At 42.2% G+C, this 16376-nt stretch overlaps 1 non-coding gene across 1 annotated transcript; it reads left to right on the top strand.

Annotated features, from left to right (window-relative positions):
* The first annotated feature begins 2945 nt into the window (after nt 1–2945).
* trnas-uga (transfer RNA serine (anticodon UGA)) lies at nt 2946–3027 on the top strand. The gene has a single exon. It is a non-coding gene; the product is annotated as a tRNA-Ser (tRNA).
* The last annotated feature ends 13349 nt before the right edge of the window (nt 3028–16376 follow it).

Raw genomic sequence — 16376 nt, 5'->3', positions numbered from 1 at the left:
ATATTGCCTGTCCTGAAGGAAGAGTCTTATCAGGAAAATCTGAGAGACTTGGGTCTGTTCTCATCTGAAAGAAGTCTGAGAGCAGATTTGATACAGAGTTACAAGATTTTTGCAAGGTTTGTGAAGATGTGCAGCTCAGGTTGAGTTTGAGTGTGCAGGTCTGCTTGCTGAGCTGTTGGTTTGAATCAAATCTACAGCTCTGCGATCAAAACCACTCCAGGGAGTTACAAGATGATAAGAGGATTAGATAAGGTAGACGGTGGAACTATTTTTTCTTAGGAAGATGATGTCAGCTTGTACGAGTGGTCATAACTACAAATTGAGGGTATATAGGTTTAAGCCAGATGTCAGAGGCAGGTTCTTTGCTCAGAGAGAAGTAAGGGTGTGGAATGCCATGCCTGTCAATGTCGTTAAATTGTGGAAATGTAAACAAATCTTGGATAAACACATGGATGATGATGGGATAATATAGGGGGATGAGTTCAGATCAGTTCACAGGTTGGCACAACATCGAAAGCCAAAGGGCTTGTGCTGCGCTGTATTGTTTCATTGTTCTACGTTCTAAAGCTAAATATCCACATCGGGGACCTCCAAACCCATGGCATCAATTAGGATTTCACCAGTTTCCACATTTCCCCTCACTCCACCTGACCTCACTTCAAAACTTCCAGCTCAGCATCATCCTTATGACCTGTCCCATCTGTCCCATTTCCTTCCCACCCATGTGCATCACCCTCCCCTCCAAACTATCAACTCTGCAACCTCCTCCGTGCACCTGTTGCATTCCCACCCACTCAACCTGTCACTAACCATTTCCAGATTCCACTGTCCTCATCGCAAAATGTCCTCCCAGCTGTTGTGTATCGTCAGTAAAACTGCGGATATTTCACTCTGCCAATTCCATCAAGTCATTAAGGCAGATATAAATTATGGAAGTCGTATGACTCACCATTCCAGCACTTTACTAATTACTTTTTTACAACTTGAAAAATACGCAATAATCCAGATTCTGTATCTTCAATTAAACAACGGACAATCCTGGACTTTTTTTTAAACTTTTCACCGTGAACTCCGATCTTGTGCAATGGCTTTTGATACGGTCTCTTATGGAATGCCTACAAACATTTGATCAACTCTGCTCGAAATATTATCAAAGGACTCTGACAAAGTTGTCAAGTGTGTTTTTCCATTCAACAAATGATGTTGACTCAGTTTGACTCTAATCATCTTTTCTCAACGTCCAGCAATTTCTTTCTTCACGATTGTCTCTCGCAGTTTCCAAATGACAGATGAGATATTGGAAAAGATGGAAGTCATTCGTCCCATTAGGTCAGCTCCAAGTTTTAATGAGGTCACGTCTGATTTGGTTAATTCTTAATGGCACTTTTCCGTCTTATCCCCATTCTTCTTGATTCCCAAAGTGACTAATTGTGCGACCGTCTCAACCTTGATTATACTCAGCCTTGACAGCCCTTCAGTGTAAAGAATTCTGCAGATTTGCTACTCTCTCAAAGACAGAATGTCCTCCTCATCCGTGTCTTAAATGATTAACGGTTCCCCTGAGATTAGGCTCTATATATTCTTCGCAAATTTCGTTTTTTCATTAAATATCTTTAGCCCCAGTCTCTGGAAACTGACACTGATCGTTGGCAACATTTCCTGCACAACATCAACCCACCCATCCGCACTGCGCCCTCCCCTATCATTATAAATAGACCATAAAAATCTCCAGTTAACCTTCTTTGTTCCAAAGAGAAGAATCCCAACCTCAGTAATTTCTCGACAAAAGGTCTTTGCTCATCGCTGGACATCATAAAAGGCGGAGAATTGCGAAGCAGTTTGGGGAAAATATCACCACTGGGAAGGTTAAAACACAACATGGGAAAATAACAGTGAACGCATGTCTCCAGCTTTGGAAAACTTTAGAATCTCTTTGGGAAGCGAAACCACAGGTGAATGAAGGGTGGATTGTCCCACTTAACACAACCAGTCTTTAAGAGGCCGTGACTGTTGATTCTGTTGTTCTCTAGACATGAACCAATCGGAGACATTGAAAGGATTTTCATTCCTGCGCGTCAGGAATTCAACCCTCGCCACGGCTACAAGACCACGCGAAGACTCGGGTACAAACAAGTTACGAAAAAGCATCGAAGAGAGCAGGAATCCTGTTGTAGAAAAGTTGGTTGCTGTGACGTGGATGTGTTTCCAGCGGGTACAGGATTGTTGCCATTTCACTGCAGTGAATGTCCCAGGATTTATTTTGCAAAAGAAAAACTGATACAGGACATCAATCACTTCGTGAAGGGCAGGCTGAAGTTTGAATTCGTGAAAAGCATGTTTTTGGATCGTACAATGAGTCAGTTCACCCCGTCTCTGTTGTGTAATTGGTCAACACGTTCATCCATTAACTGAACGGTTGGTTGTTTGGGACGTTCCAGTGTCGGACCTCTCACAGGTCATACTTCATTGGCTTTCTTTCCTGCACATCTCCGGGTTTTTAATGTCACGAAAATGTGCCCCAAACAGGAATCTTATCCAGAATCGCAAAGGAATTTCTGTATCGTTTTAATGGCTAATGGAAAGGATTGTGGATGTTGGGAATCTGAAAAAAAAAGAACATTCTGGGGAATGTCAACAGGTTTGTCAGTACTACTGGGAGAAAACGGAGTTCTGATAACGTTCTGGAGAAGTTTTGAAACACTGAATCGCCTTTTCCAAGCCCAGATCCTGCTCGACCTGCTGAGTATTTGTCTGCATTTTCCGCCGTCGTTTAAGCTGAATATAGATCCCACCTATCGGGGTGAAACAGCCAGACCCACTTTGTCCCGACATTTCATCGATTTGAAAGCTGTGGGCTTTGAATTCAAATAAACCAAACAATGATTCACTACTGCTAAGCGCCCCAGGGACAGAGACCTGGAAATGAGCACGCTGCCCATCCATTTGAAGTTGTGGCCGAGTGGTTAAGGCGATGGACTTGAAATCCATTGGGGCATTCCCACGCAGGTTCGAATCCTGTCAACTACGGAGAATTTGGGTAGCCTTTCACTCTTGGAGATTCAGATCACGGCGGAAGAATCACTTCATCCAGGTCATGAATGGTGCAAATCTCCAGTTCACTCAATGAACTGCACAGATGCACGCTTGTTTTGCCAAATTTGTTTTAGACTCGTTACGACACAGCATAACCCCTCCAGCTTACGATAAAACCAGTAACACAGAAACGATTTATGCTGTACAGGAATCTGTAACAATTCGATTGGCCAAGAACTACACGAAGTAACAATTCAGCACTTCATTTCTAAAGTAAAAGAGAGATTAATTAACAAACTAATGTATATCTATTACCCATTTTGATGTTCCATTCGATAATGCTATTCAGATAAAACTCCCAGTTAAGGTTTACAAAACAGCACTTCTTTATCAAAACCAGGCAGCTGTAGGTTCTTGTCTTCGGATCTTCCTGTCTCTTCTTTGTCCCTGTCAGGAGATACTGTGTCAAAGATCACGGATCGAAAAGTTATTTTCCAGATGTATATATTTTCAAGAAGATTGTTACATGCATGGTCTTGGCAGTCCTCCTCTCAACTGTTCAATGTCCCCCGTCTCATACCCCAGAGCATCTGATTGGGTCCCTGTTTTTTTTTTAAAAGACTTTCAAGAGACGCAATTAAAATTTGAATTGAAATGTATATATTTTCCTGATTAAAATTTAAACTGAGTGGCCAAACTCGAACTATTTATGTCTCCAGGCAATGAACGAATTGAATTGTTCGACCCAGGATTACGTCGTTGTCTTATTGAGAACACTTGTTTCTGTGTCTGGTTGTTCTGCTGCTTTTAAATCTCTTAAATGTGCACTAATATGTTTAAAAAACATCGCCTCGACAGGAAACAATGAACCATCATAATGAAGATATGTTTTCATTTTAATTTTTAAATACTTTGCCCTAACATATCGATAAATTTTATACAATTTCGATTTAGTTTTTTCCTATATATACATATAAAACATGAAATTAAGACAATCTCATCTGAATACCATCAGTTGAATCTGCGATAAAGTGTCTGTGATTTCATACTACTGACCCACAACATGTACGATTTTTAAAATGGACGTCTATTCCATGAGAAGCCAACGAAATAGTCTCATATTATTACATATATACAAAGTTTTGGCGGATTGTGGTCTGTGTACATAACCTCTCCGATCCATTTTTCGTGGCACATACATTACATTTGTAACGCCAGTACCAAACTCAATAGTTTTTTTTCGATTGTGGAGCATTTCTTCTGATAGATATTGATTTCCTATGAAAAGTTATAAACTGGCAGTTCAATCCCATGCTCATTTTTCCCGTTGGAGTACACCTCCAACTATAACGTCACAACCATCGATGGCTACTTTTAACGTTTTTTAGACGTTCGGTGTAGGTAATACTGGTTTGGTGGTTAATATCGACTTCAAATGGTCAATTGTCATGTGGCATGTTACTGTCCACCGAAACACTGTGTTCTTCTTCAGCAAATCGGTTAACGATGCCACTACACTAGTATAGTTTGGAACAGACTTCTGACAGAGTCCGCTGAGTCTGAAGAATTAAAGAAACTCTTTCTTCGAGGTTGATCATGGCAATTCCTCAGAAGCTTTCGTCCTCACGTTCCGGAGGATGCTCAACCTGTCATGACCGATGTTACATCCCAAGAACATCACCTCTGCTTCCGTGAATTCTGTTTTATTTATGTTTGTCATCAGTTTTGCTTCTCGTGGTCGTTCAAAGAGCTCTCCCAATAGTCCCTTGTGATTATTCCTTGAATTGCTAAGGATCACTACATCGTCCAAATAGATTACACAATTTGTCAACCTGGCCACAACTCTGTACAAGTGTCTTTGGGTGTGGCGGGCTTGTTCTTCATTCAAAAGTGCATCACTTGAAACTGATATAGCCTATATGGAGTTACAAGCGCAGAGATCTGTTCACCAACTTTGACAACGGAACCTTCCAGTAGCCACGCATTATGCCCGACTTGGTGATGTAACTGGCTTGTCCGACTTTCTGGATGCAGTCCTCCAATCTAGAAATTGGATATGAGTTCGATTTTGTAACGGCGTTGGCCGTTCCATAATCCGCACGAAATTCAACACAAATCATCTGGTTTGGTAACTAAGACAATCAACGAACTCCACGCGCTCTGGCTTGGTTCAGTGATGTTCTCTTCAAGCATGGTGTTCACCTGCATCTTGTCCTGTCACCTCTCGAGATGATTAAGTCGAGAGGGTTGCTGCTTTATTGCAGCAGAATTCCCTACATCTACTTCGTGTTCAATTGCTTTCCTCCTCCCCGTGTGATTCTTGCATGTGCCCTGACTCTGTAGAAACAAAAAATCTTTCAACACTTTTCTATGCTCCTGAGACAGACAGCTTTCTAATCCATCCCACTCCTCAAGGACTTCATCATTTTAGAATCTGTTTTGAGGTACATCAAAATTCAAAGCAACTGAATTCGATTCCTCACTCTGCTGGGCAGTAACGAACAACTCTTCCTCCAGTTCTTCCTTTGTTGTGTAATACGTTTTCAACATGTTCACATGACATACCCAATACAGTTTTATTTTATATCTGACGTCTTTGCTAAATAGTTCAACTGACTCAACTTTTTCACAGGGACCAGTAAACCTAACTTTAAAGGGATCACCTATGATTGGTAACAGTACTGACAAGTTATCCCTGTGGGAAAACTTCTGAGTCCCAGATTTTTATCTGCCACCTGCGTAATTCTACGCTGTGCCATCTTTGGGTGCTGTTTTGCTGAATCACTGACTAAATTTAGTCTCTCCCTCAATTCTGATACATGATTTAATTGTGTGATCTTCGACTTTGACCCTGTCATTTGTTTCTTTAATTAATTCCAAAGGGCAATCACTTCATGTGCGAATATGAACTTAAAAGGAATTCGTTTGGAACAGTCTTAATGGCAAACAATACGAACGGGATATCTTTTTCCCAATCATTCGGATAATCTTGACAGTATGCTCTGTCCATGGTCTTCAAGGTCTTAAGCTATCTTTCTAAAGCTCCCAACGATTCAGGAAGATATGCACTAGATTTAAAGTGTTTTATCTCAGCTATCAAAAACCTCCTTAAGCAGTTGTACAGTAAAATTTGACCCTTAGTCTGACTGAATCTGACTAGTTAGGTCATAGCGTGTGAAGAAAGCTACTAACTCCTCTACCAGAATTGTGGCCTTGATACTCCGGGAAGGAATTGCCATTGGAAATATGGATAGCACATCCATTGTAGTCAACAAGCACTGGTTCTGACATTTAGTTCTCGGAAGGGGATGCACGCAATCAATTATAATCCACCTGAAAGATTCTCCAACTGTGGTAATTGGCAACAAAGGCGTGTTTTTATTGCCGCCTGGGACTTACCTGCCATTTGACATGTATGACATTGTCAGAAAAAGCAACCACATCCCGTGTGCATTCCAGGCCAAGAGAAATGTTTAGTATTTAGCTTGCGTGTTTCGTCACCCTCGGGGACCCCCTATAGGTAGTTCATGTGCTACCCATAACACTTCCTCTCTATGTTGTAGCTGCAACACAGTCTTGTGTACTTCGGCCCACTGCACGAATCACATCAAGTAGTGTATCAGCTGACCTAAACTCAACTCCTTCATCTTTCTTTTTACTTGTCACTTGGTGCTGTGCCTATTGAGAGTGGGATCTGTTCAACATACAGTCTGGGAAAATAGAAAGATATTTCTGTTTTAACTCCTCAGTTTCTTCGTCTTCCTTGGGCTTCTCCACAATAAGGGGAGTCACTTCTAATTTGGATCTTGCCAAATCACTTCCAAGCACAAGCTGAATTCGTGGAACTGACACTCTGTCTATCACGCCCAGCGTAAATTTCCCCGACTTAAATTGGGGCTCCAACGTGATCTTACATAAGGGAACGCTAAATTTCTGCTCATATATACCACAAATTACAACACTCATGGGAAATAGATATGAAAGGGTACATATTCGCCCATCCCTTACTACCAGCAACTGGTTAGATCGTGTCACTCTCGTGCCACCAGTTTAGCTCTTTAAACACTTCTATTTTCCACAACGCCTTTAATTAACGACAAGTACTGTCCGTATTCAAATACTTTCCGTATTCAACTTTGCCAGAATGGAAACAGCTGAGTCCTTTCAACTCCTTTCGACTCTCTTGGACTTCTTTTTTTCCTGCTCTCATATCTTCCAAGTGCAGGAAGGTTCTTGGTTTAGTAATGCAGAATCTCCCCTTCTGCCAATTTGGATCCTTCACAGGACGAATATCTGTTCAAAAGCTTGTCTTATGCACCAGCATGTACTCATCTACTAATTCTGTTGTCCTTCTGACTTTCCGAAATCTTTTTTCCTCCACGTGAATTCTTGCAATCTCTAAAAGTGTATTTTTGAACTCCTCCAGCAGAATTATCTCTCTAATAGCCTGAAATATCCTCTCTTTATCCAAATAAGAATCCATCCATCAAAGTATTGTGTTTATTTCTTTTTAACTCAACATAAGTCTGACCTGTGTTTCAGAAACGCTCTCGATATACATCTGGTACCGGTTCAGAAGCACTCAAAGGAGCCTGTTTTACTCATTCATAATCTTTTCACACCTCACGTAATATCATACCAAATCCCTTACTCGCTCTGACTTCGAGTTTAGTCTGAACTCGCATTACCCATCAATCCTCGGACCATTCCATCTGCCTAGCCATGTTTTTGATTGAAATGAAGAAGGCTTCAACATCATCCTCATCAAAATGTTGCGGAGTGGTGACACATTTACATATATCACTAATTTCTCTTTTAATTTCCATCCTGCTAACTTGACTTTGCTGACAAAGTCGCAACTTCTCAAGTTCAAATTTTCTCTCTCCTTCTCTCTCTTCTCTGTTCCTTTCTTATCTCCCTTTGCTCATGCAAGGAACTTCTCTCTCTTTTTCCTCCCTCTATATCTCCCTTCTGTCTGTTTCTCTGTCTCTCTCTCCTTCTCTTCTCTAACTTTTTCTCATTCTTCTCCCCCCTTTCGTTCTCTCTCCCTCTCGCTTTCCTCTCTCTCGCTTTGTTTATCTTCTCACTCCATTTTCCTCGAGACTAATTTAGGTAACATCATCAGTGGCGACCTCGCAGTGAAGCGAAGCTGTTGTCTCCTGCTTTCTATTTATAAGTTTGTCCTGGATGGGGTTGCTGGGGTTTGTAGTGATGTCATTTCCTGTTCGTTTTCCGAGTGGTTGACAGATGGTATCTAGATCTACATGTTTGTTTATGGCGTTGTGTTTGGAGTACCAAGCCTCTAGGAATTCTCTGGCATATCTTTGCTTAGCCTATCCCAGGATAGATGTGTTGTTCCAGTCGAAATGTTTTTTTTTATCCGTGTGTAGGGCTACGATGGAGAGAGGGTCGTGTCTTTTTGTGGATAGCTGGTGTTCGTGTATCCTGGTGGCTAACCTTGTTCCTGTTTGTCCTACGTTGTCTTTGTGGCAGTCCTTGCATGGAATTTTGTAGATGACGTTGGTTTTGACCATGAGTTGTACTGTGTCATTTAAGTTTGCTAGTTTTTATTTGAGAGTGTTGGTGGGTTTGTTTGCTACTAGGATTCCGAGGGGTCTTGTTAGTCTGGCTGTCATTTCTGAAACTTCTTTGATGTTTCGTAAGGTTGTTAGTGTTTCTGGCTGTGTTTGATCTGCTTGTCGTGGTTTGTTCTCGAGGAATCTGCGGACTGTACGTTTTGAGTGTCCGTTCTTCATGAATACGTTGTATAGGTGGTTCACCTCTGTTTTCCGAAGTTCGTCTGTGCTGCAGTGTATGGTGGCTCGTTGGAATAGTGTTCTGACAACCTCCGTTTGTGTGTGTTGGGATGATTGCTGGTGTAGTTAAGTATTTGGTCAGTGTTTGTCGATTTTCTGTATACGCAGGTTTGTAGTTCTCCGTTGTCCTTTCTTTCGACGTGACGTCGGTTGCTGTCGGTTTCTTCCTCCTGGCACTCCATCCACAACGCCATAAACAAATACATGTATCTAGATACCATCTATCAACCTCTCAGAAAACGAAAAGGAAATGACATCACGCCAAACCTCACGAACCCCATCCAGGACAAATGTATAAATAGAACGCAAGGAGAGAACAGTTTCGCTTCACTTAGAGGTCCCACTGATGATGTTACCTAGCCAGGTAATGAAACGTCTGGATCTCAAACCTCCAGCTCAGCGAGCAAACCTACACCCGAAACCTCAACCTGAGCTACAAACCTTACAACAGCAGTGTAATTGACGAAAGGGACGACAGGGTCTTTTGTTTTCTGTGGTGCTCTACTGTTTCTGATTCAGTGCTCCCAGCGCTCTGGCTCAAGTTTGATTTTCAGTCGAGGAATGGGAATTTTCCTGTGCTCGTTTGTCGTAGTGGCAGCATTCCTACAGCAGGAAATGATGGATGTGGCTGAGAAGTGGTCATGTTTTGTCAAACACACGATTCAGGTTAACATATGACAAAGAGCTGCGGATGCTGGAAATGTGACACAAAAACATGGAATGCTGGAGAAACTCAGCGCCTGGCAGGATCCATGGAGCAAAGTAGAGTTAGTGTTTCAGATCGACAGAAGCAGGTTCGTTCGGTATTTCAACATTGTAATGCAGGTAAATTTTCAGTATTATGTGTGGGATCATCATATTTATCAAAACTTCTCATTAGTTGCCAACCGTCACTTTTACAAATTTAAAAGGTTTGTTTTGGCGGTAATGCTGCTTCCGTTTCCATGAGCTGGTGACAAGCTGTGCTTTAATGGTTACCTTTTTCTTTTCCTTTATGTCACTTAGCAGCCATGTCAAGTGGACAATTGACCCTTTCAGTGTCTTCCACAATGTGAGTTTCCATTTGTCTTTCTATGTCTGTTCATTGTCACCTTCTTTCACAGTCTCTGTCCAAATCCCTCATTTCCCATTTCTGGTCTTTGGAAACTCTGACTGCAGAAGACAGTGTGAAAGTGCAGCTGATGAGGCAATTTCTCCTCCCGCTGACTGGACTGTGGAGAACTGCGCTCACATTCTCTCGATAATATATCTGTCACTTAGGCCTGAGGCCTTCGACATGTTTCCTTTTAAGTTCCAAATACAATTCATAATATTTTGCTTTTGGTGTAAAATTAATGAACAGTTACAGCAGAGAATGATCAGCGTGTGATATCCGCACTGATTCCTACCTCACCTCGTTCTTCCCAACAAACTGAGAATGAAGGACGGAGAATAAACGAGGAGGTGAAACAAAAGCACTTCTAGAACCGAGGTAAGAAACTCCAAATAGAATTAGCAGAACAAAACAATGAGGCGTCAAAGAGGTCCTTACTCGACGTGATTGTTCGGTGTTCGAGATGGGAAAGCTATCCAGCCTGAGGCACCTTCATGTCTCTTGCTGCTGACTGAATCAGAAAGCAGAGGTTTCACGAGACCTACACTTGTCTCACTTTGCTGTCCCCACCTCCTCCCCTGACCAGGTTTACATTTTCCTGCTCTTCTATGAGGTAAATGATACAACGTCATTTCATGTCTATCACTTTCTCAGTTCCAGTTCCAACATGGCTTCGATTTCAGAGCACGTGTGAAGGTTTGACTGCAAATCCATTCATTCCTGTTGCGAAATGACTGAGTCACTAACATGCGAACTGCACCAAAGCATGATTCAGGATTTCTGATGTTGATTCATTCGCATTGAAAAACAGCAGACAAAATCAAAATGAGGCCTTTCAGAGACTATCTTGGGATTCATTTGACAGAGAGACGACATCAACAATCCGTGGTGCACTGTGACACCAGCAAATAAATGTTACTTTGTTTTCAAACGGGGTTGCCTTCGCACTGAAAGCAAACGCGGTACTATTGTTACAGAAAGGGCGAGGGCACGGAAACTGCTCTCCTTATCAGGATGATAATTGCTGCTGTACACTCCGGCGCACGTTGAGGCCAAGGTATGAGAGCAGCTTAACAAAGTTTCAGACAGTAATTAATTGTAAATCCTTTCCATTTCACTTCTACAGTAGGTATGGATTGTTTGCATCCAATTAGAAGGAGTATGGTAGAGGATACACGGAGAAACTACCACGGCAAATCCCGCGCCAATCATCTTGCTGTTTTTTCGGTGTTGTCGGGTCTACATCCGAGCAATCCATCGTTAGCAGCAGCATGACGATTCGTCATGCTCAAGAGTTGAAAGGTTCGAGAAACTAACTCATTCCCTCCTTCTCCGGGGTATCTTCGGATGATCAGTGAATCATATCTCATTGATAGAGACATATTTCTAAAAATGTCAGGTTCTAAGCAGACACCTGCAATCGGTCGTGAACAAGAAAAGAAGCGGAGTGAGGAAGTCAAATAAATGTGCATGGCAATGATGACTGGAACGCATGAGGCAGGAAGTTATCGTGGAGCTGGTGGTGTTAGGCTCAGCGTTGATGCCAATGGGTCTGCCTACACTGCCCAATGGTGATTCTGGCTCACACTCACTCCAGGTCAATTCACCACAACAACCCTCTTCTTCTTGGCGTGAGGATCCCTCTGGGTGTGTGAACGCCGTCAATGGGCCAAGAAACGATGGACACATTCTCCTTATTCTATCAGTTTAAACAGGTGAACAGTACAGTTTGAAACCAATGTAAGTGCACATTAACTTTCCCTGTACATTTTCAATGGAGAATGTTAAACTGTGAAATGTCTGTTCAAAAGCGGGCATTGATTGCAATTCTCAACAAAAAAGAAAAACATTTCCAAACTTTTGTGATGAAATGGTTAAAGAACTACAAGTGTGGATTTGAAAACGCACTTCTAGTGGAGGCACTGTGACTCGGTTTGTTAAAGTGCTTCTCAAGTAAACAAGAGAACTTGGGATTCAAATGCCAGTTGTGGATGTCCAATCTTTCAAAGGCTCATTGTTTCATCTTCTTCAAATGTCATATTGCTGATCCCGCAGCTTTCTGATTTGAGCTCAGCCTTTTGTGATTTGATGCTCCTAGAGTTATTCCCTCCTTTTTTCTCCACCAATGAATGTTGTTTCTTGCTGACTGTTAATACAAACTGGAACCTCTTTCCATTGTCCCACAAAAACTTCTTTTCTTCTCTTCCGTTGCGCTTGCTCTTTCACTCCCAGTTTTAGTGGGAATGACGAGTTGAGGCAGCAGACACTGCAGATTTGACGGGAAATGTTGTGGCCATAGCACAGACACTAAGAGGTGATCATCTCCATTCTCTGCAGTCACCGATCATTCATCTTTCACCAACAGTAAATACATCATTGTCATCCTATATTTCGAATGAAACTGCTTTTATTTCCGGAGGAAAAGATGTTGTATTTAGAATTCGAAAGAATCATAACATGTTGAATAACGTGTTGGAGGAAATGCCCACCAACCCAAACTCCACTCCCGGCACCTTCCCCTGCAACCGCAGGAAATGTAAAACTTGCGCCCACACCACCTCCCTCACTTCCCTCCAAGGCCCCAAGGGATCCTTCCATATCCGCCACAACTTCACCTGCACCTCCACACACATCATCTATTGCATCCGCTGCACCCGATGTGGCCTCCTCTATACTGGGGAGACGGGCCGCCTACTTGCGGAACGCTTCAGGGAACACCTCTGGGACGCCCGGACCAACCAACCCAACCACCCCGTGGCTCAACACTTTAACTATCCCTCGCACTCCACCGAGGACGTGCAGGTCCTTGGACTCCTCCATCGGCAGAACATAACAACACGACTGTTGGAGGAAGAGCGCCTCATCTTCCGCCTGGGAACCCTCCAACCACAAGGAATGAACTCAGATTTCTCCAGTTTCCTCATTTCCCCTCCCCCCACCTTGTCTCAGTCGGTTCCCTCAACTCAGCACCGCCCTCCTAACCTGCAATCTTCTTTCTGACCTCTCCGCCCCCACCCCACTCCGGCCTATCATCCTCACCTTGACCTCCTTCCACCTATCACATCTCCATCGCCCCTCCCCCAAGTCCCTCCTCCCTACCTTTTATCTTAGCCTGCCTGGCACACTCTCCTCATTCCTGATGAAGGGCTCTGGCCCGAAACGTCAAATTTCCTGTTCCTTGGATGCTGCCTAACCTGCTGTGCTTTAACCAGCAACACATTTTCAGAGTTGAGGATTAAACAAATCAGCCAGGATCTCATTGAACGTTGACGCTGACGGGATGGCCCAAATGGCTTCCATCTGCACCAATGCCATTTTTGTGAATTTGAAAATGCTGGCGACCATTGTAACGGAAGTAAAGCAGATAGTTTAGAAAAGATGATTGTAAACTCAGTCAACATCTTTCGTTGAAAGGAAAATCACACTTTGGCAATTTGCCAGAGATTTTTTGCTGACATGACATGAAGATTTTATCAAGGAAGCAGATAGATGAACTCTATTTCTATTTCTAGCAGAGACTCAATATGGGGCCAAATAATAAAACGTCGTTGAACAAGTTAAGAGTTCATGGTGTTGTGTAATAAATGACCTTTGACTGTCCATTATTTACTGAACACAAGCCACCGAATCATGTGTAATTTTTAAAGTTTTAAAATGTAAATCGTGAAATGCAGTAATGTCAGGCATATGGCTTCAATGATGTTTCTCTGTATTAACGACCTGATGAAGTGGCAGAGTGAAATTTGTCCAGTTTTGCTGATGATGCACAATAGATTGGAGGACATCTTTTGATGAGGTTGGGGTATCTGCAATGCGATATACTGTATGTAGGTCGTCTGGGTAAGGAAAAAAAAGACAGATGCAGTTTCCTGTCGGGTATGTGAGGCCATGAATTCGAAAGGAAGAGTCAAAGTCCGAAAACTATTAAAATCGAGAGAAACTGCAATAAAATGTGGTGCAGAAGAATCTGGATGTTCTAACGCATGAAACAAAGATGAGCGATTGATTTATTATTTTCTGGCAAAAAGATCCATACCCTTCTCTAATTTTTGCAATGAGATGGTTTTCCAGGAAATCACTGGAACTAAGGAATCTGTAAATTAATCGAAGACCATGATAAGTTTCGTTTTGTTCGATGGGACATATTTGATGCATCGTTTAATGTTCTCTGAACTTTCTTTACAAAAGAGCCGAGACTGGGCGAGTAAAATTAAGATCACTGAAGATTATTGCCATCCTTTATTTATCACACACAATTTTTTTTTCTCATATGTTTTATTTCACATCATAGTTGCTGTGAGTGGGCTTGCAAACTACACCCGCTGGTGACTTGTTTCCTCACAATTTCTCATATCTAAACAAACAGATTCTACATTCTTACAATTGGACTATTTTCGACACTCTTGTGTCCCATATCTCAGGAGGAATCCACTGCAGTTGTATCGTGTTCAGAGGATGTTCATGAGAATGTTCTCAGGACTGAGGCATGGATGTGGAGTTAGGTTCGCACGCTTGAGCTGGGAGGTTCACTTCAGAAGTTTCATCACTCTGTTGGTAAATCTTCAGTGGGCCTCAGGCGAATCAGTGAACATGATTCCTGTTTTCTATTTATATGTTTGGGTTTCTTTGGGTTGGTGATGTTATTTCCTGTGGTGATGTCATTTCTTGTTATTTTCCTCAGGGGGTGGTAGATGGGTTATAACGCGATTTGTTTGTTGATAGTGTTCTGGCTGCAATTCCAAGCTTCTTGGAATTCCCGATTGCATCTGTTTGTCTTGTCCTAAGATGGATGTGTTGTTCCAGTCGATGTGGTATCCTTCCTCATCTGTAAGGATACTAGTGAGAAGGTCATATCGTTTTGTGGATAGTTGGTGTTCATGTATCGTCGGGCTAGTTTTGTGCCTGTTGTCCAATATATTGTTTGTTACAGTTCTTGCACGTTATTTCGTAAATTGTATTAGTTTTGCTTGTTGTCTGGATGGGTCTTCTAACTTCATTAGTTGCTGTTTTACTGTTTGGTTAATGTGATTCTATTCTCGGTGGAGTTTGGAGAGATGAACAGGCATCTAACTGAAAAGTGCAGAATACTGAATGTCCTGGGCAGAGTGGATGTTGGGAAAATGTTTCCATTAGTTGGAGATACTAGGACCTGAGGGCATAGACTTAGAGTTAAGCGAAGACCAAATAGAACAGAGATAAGGATAAAAGTCTTCATCAAATGAGTGGTGAGATTATGGAATTCATTGCCACAGAAGGCTGTGGAGGCCAGGCCGATGAGTATGTATAAGACTGAGATAGATAGATAGGTTCTTGAGAATCAAGGGATACGAGGAGAAGCGGGAGAATGAGGTGAGGAAACGTATCATGCAAGATTGAAATGTATAGACGACTTGATGGTCTGAATGGACTAATATCTGCTCCTATATGTTATGGTCTAATATGCTAACTAAGTGCCCAAACTGTGTGTTCTGCAATGTTTGTTGTGTCAAGTTGCATTTTGCCTCAGTTTAGATACACAGCTTGTTATCACCTGCAGATTTCATTTCGAGTTACTTGATCTTAAATCCACACCTTGATTACCTGAAAACGCTGGAAAATAATCAGAAACTCAGAGGGCGAGAGGGGTAGGTGGAGGGAGAGGGGGTGCAGAGTGAGAGAGAGAGAGAGACGTCAAGATGGTTTCAATAGATCTGGGAATGCTAGACATTGAACAGGCTTTAACAATAAGTGGTTTGTATCAAGAAAAAAAAAGAAAGTTCTAAGTTAGGGTGGAACACAGGAACAATGGAATATCAGAGCCGTTAAGCCCGGAGAAGAGAAATAAAGTGTGTGCCGGGGCCAGCTTCCAACTGAAAGAAAATAAAGGACATAAACAATTGGAAACAAAACAGTGGAAAGTATGTAAATTCTGAATTTGTTGCATATGGTTTTGAATCCAGGAAGCGAGGAAGTGTGGAGGAAGGAAGCTAGAGAACTCATTAGTTTGTCACCTGGACCCACTCTCTATCCTGTTTTAAGCAACACATTATAAATTAGACCACGTGGCCCAAAGGTCGAGGTGCTCACTGGCTGTCAGTCTCTCTTCTCCGGTTGTGCTTGAACACTGGAAACCTTTGAGACAGAACGTTCTGGGGAATCTTTTTCCCTGAGTTTGGCTTCTGCTCAATTAATCTGTTCTCCTCTAAGGTTCTCAGACTTTCTTTCGTGAATTTCTTTCCTGAGCTGACAATGTCACTTATATCTTCTTTCACAGGGGATTGAATAGAGACCTCAACGAAACAGCACATCAAAATTTGAAAGAGTGACCCTTCTGCAGGGCCTGAAAATAAACAGCCTTCAACTGTCAAAGGAAAAACTGTCAAGGGATAACCAGGTTTGACCTACAAAGAATGAAACCTGAAAGCAACAACACCCCCAGATTTTATGGACTACAT

The sequence above is a fragment of the Hemiscyllium ocellatum genome, unplaced genomic scaffold (assembly GCF_020745735.1).
Source record: "Hemiscyllium ocellatum isolate sHemOce1 unplaced genomic scaffold, sHemOce1.pat.X.cur. scaffold_724_pat_ctg1, whole genome shotgun sequence".
NCBI classification, from domain to species: Eukaryota; Metazoa; Chordata; class Chondrichthyes; order Orectolobiformes; family Hemiscylliidae; genus Hemiscyllium; species Hemiscyllium ocellatum.
The sequence above is the reverse complement of the archived record's forward strand: the minus strand, read 5'-3'. Positions and strand labels throughout refer to the sequence as shown.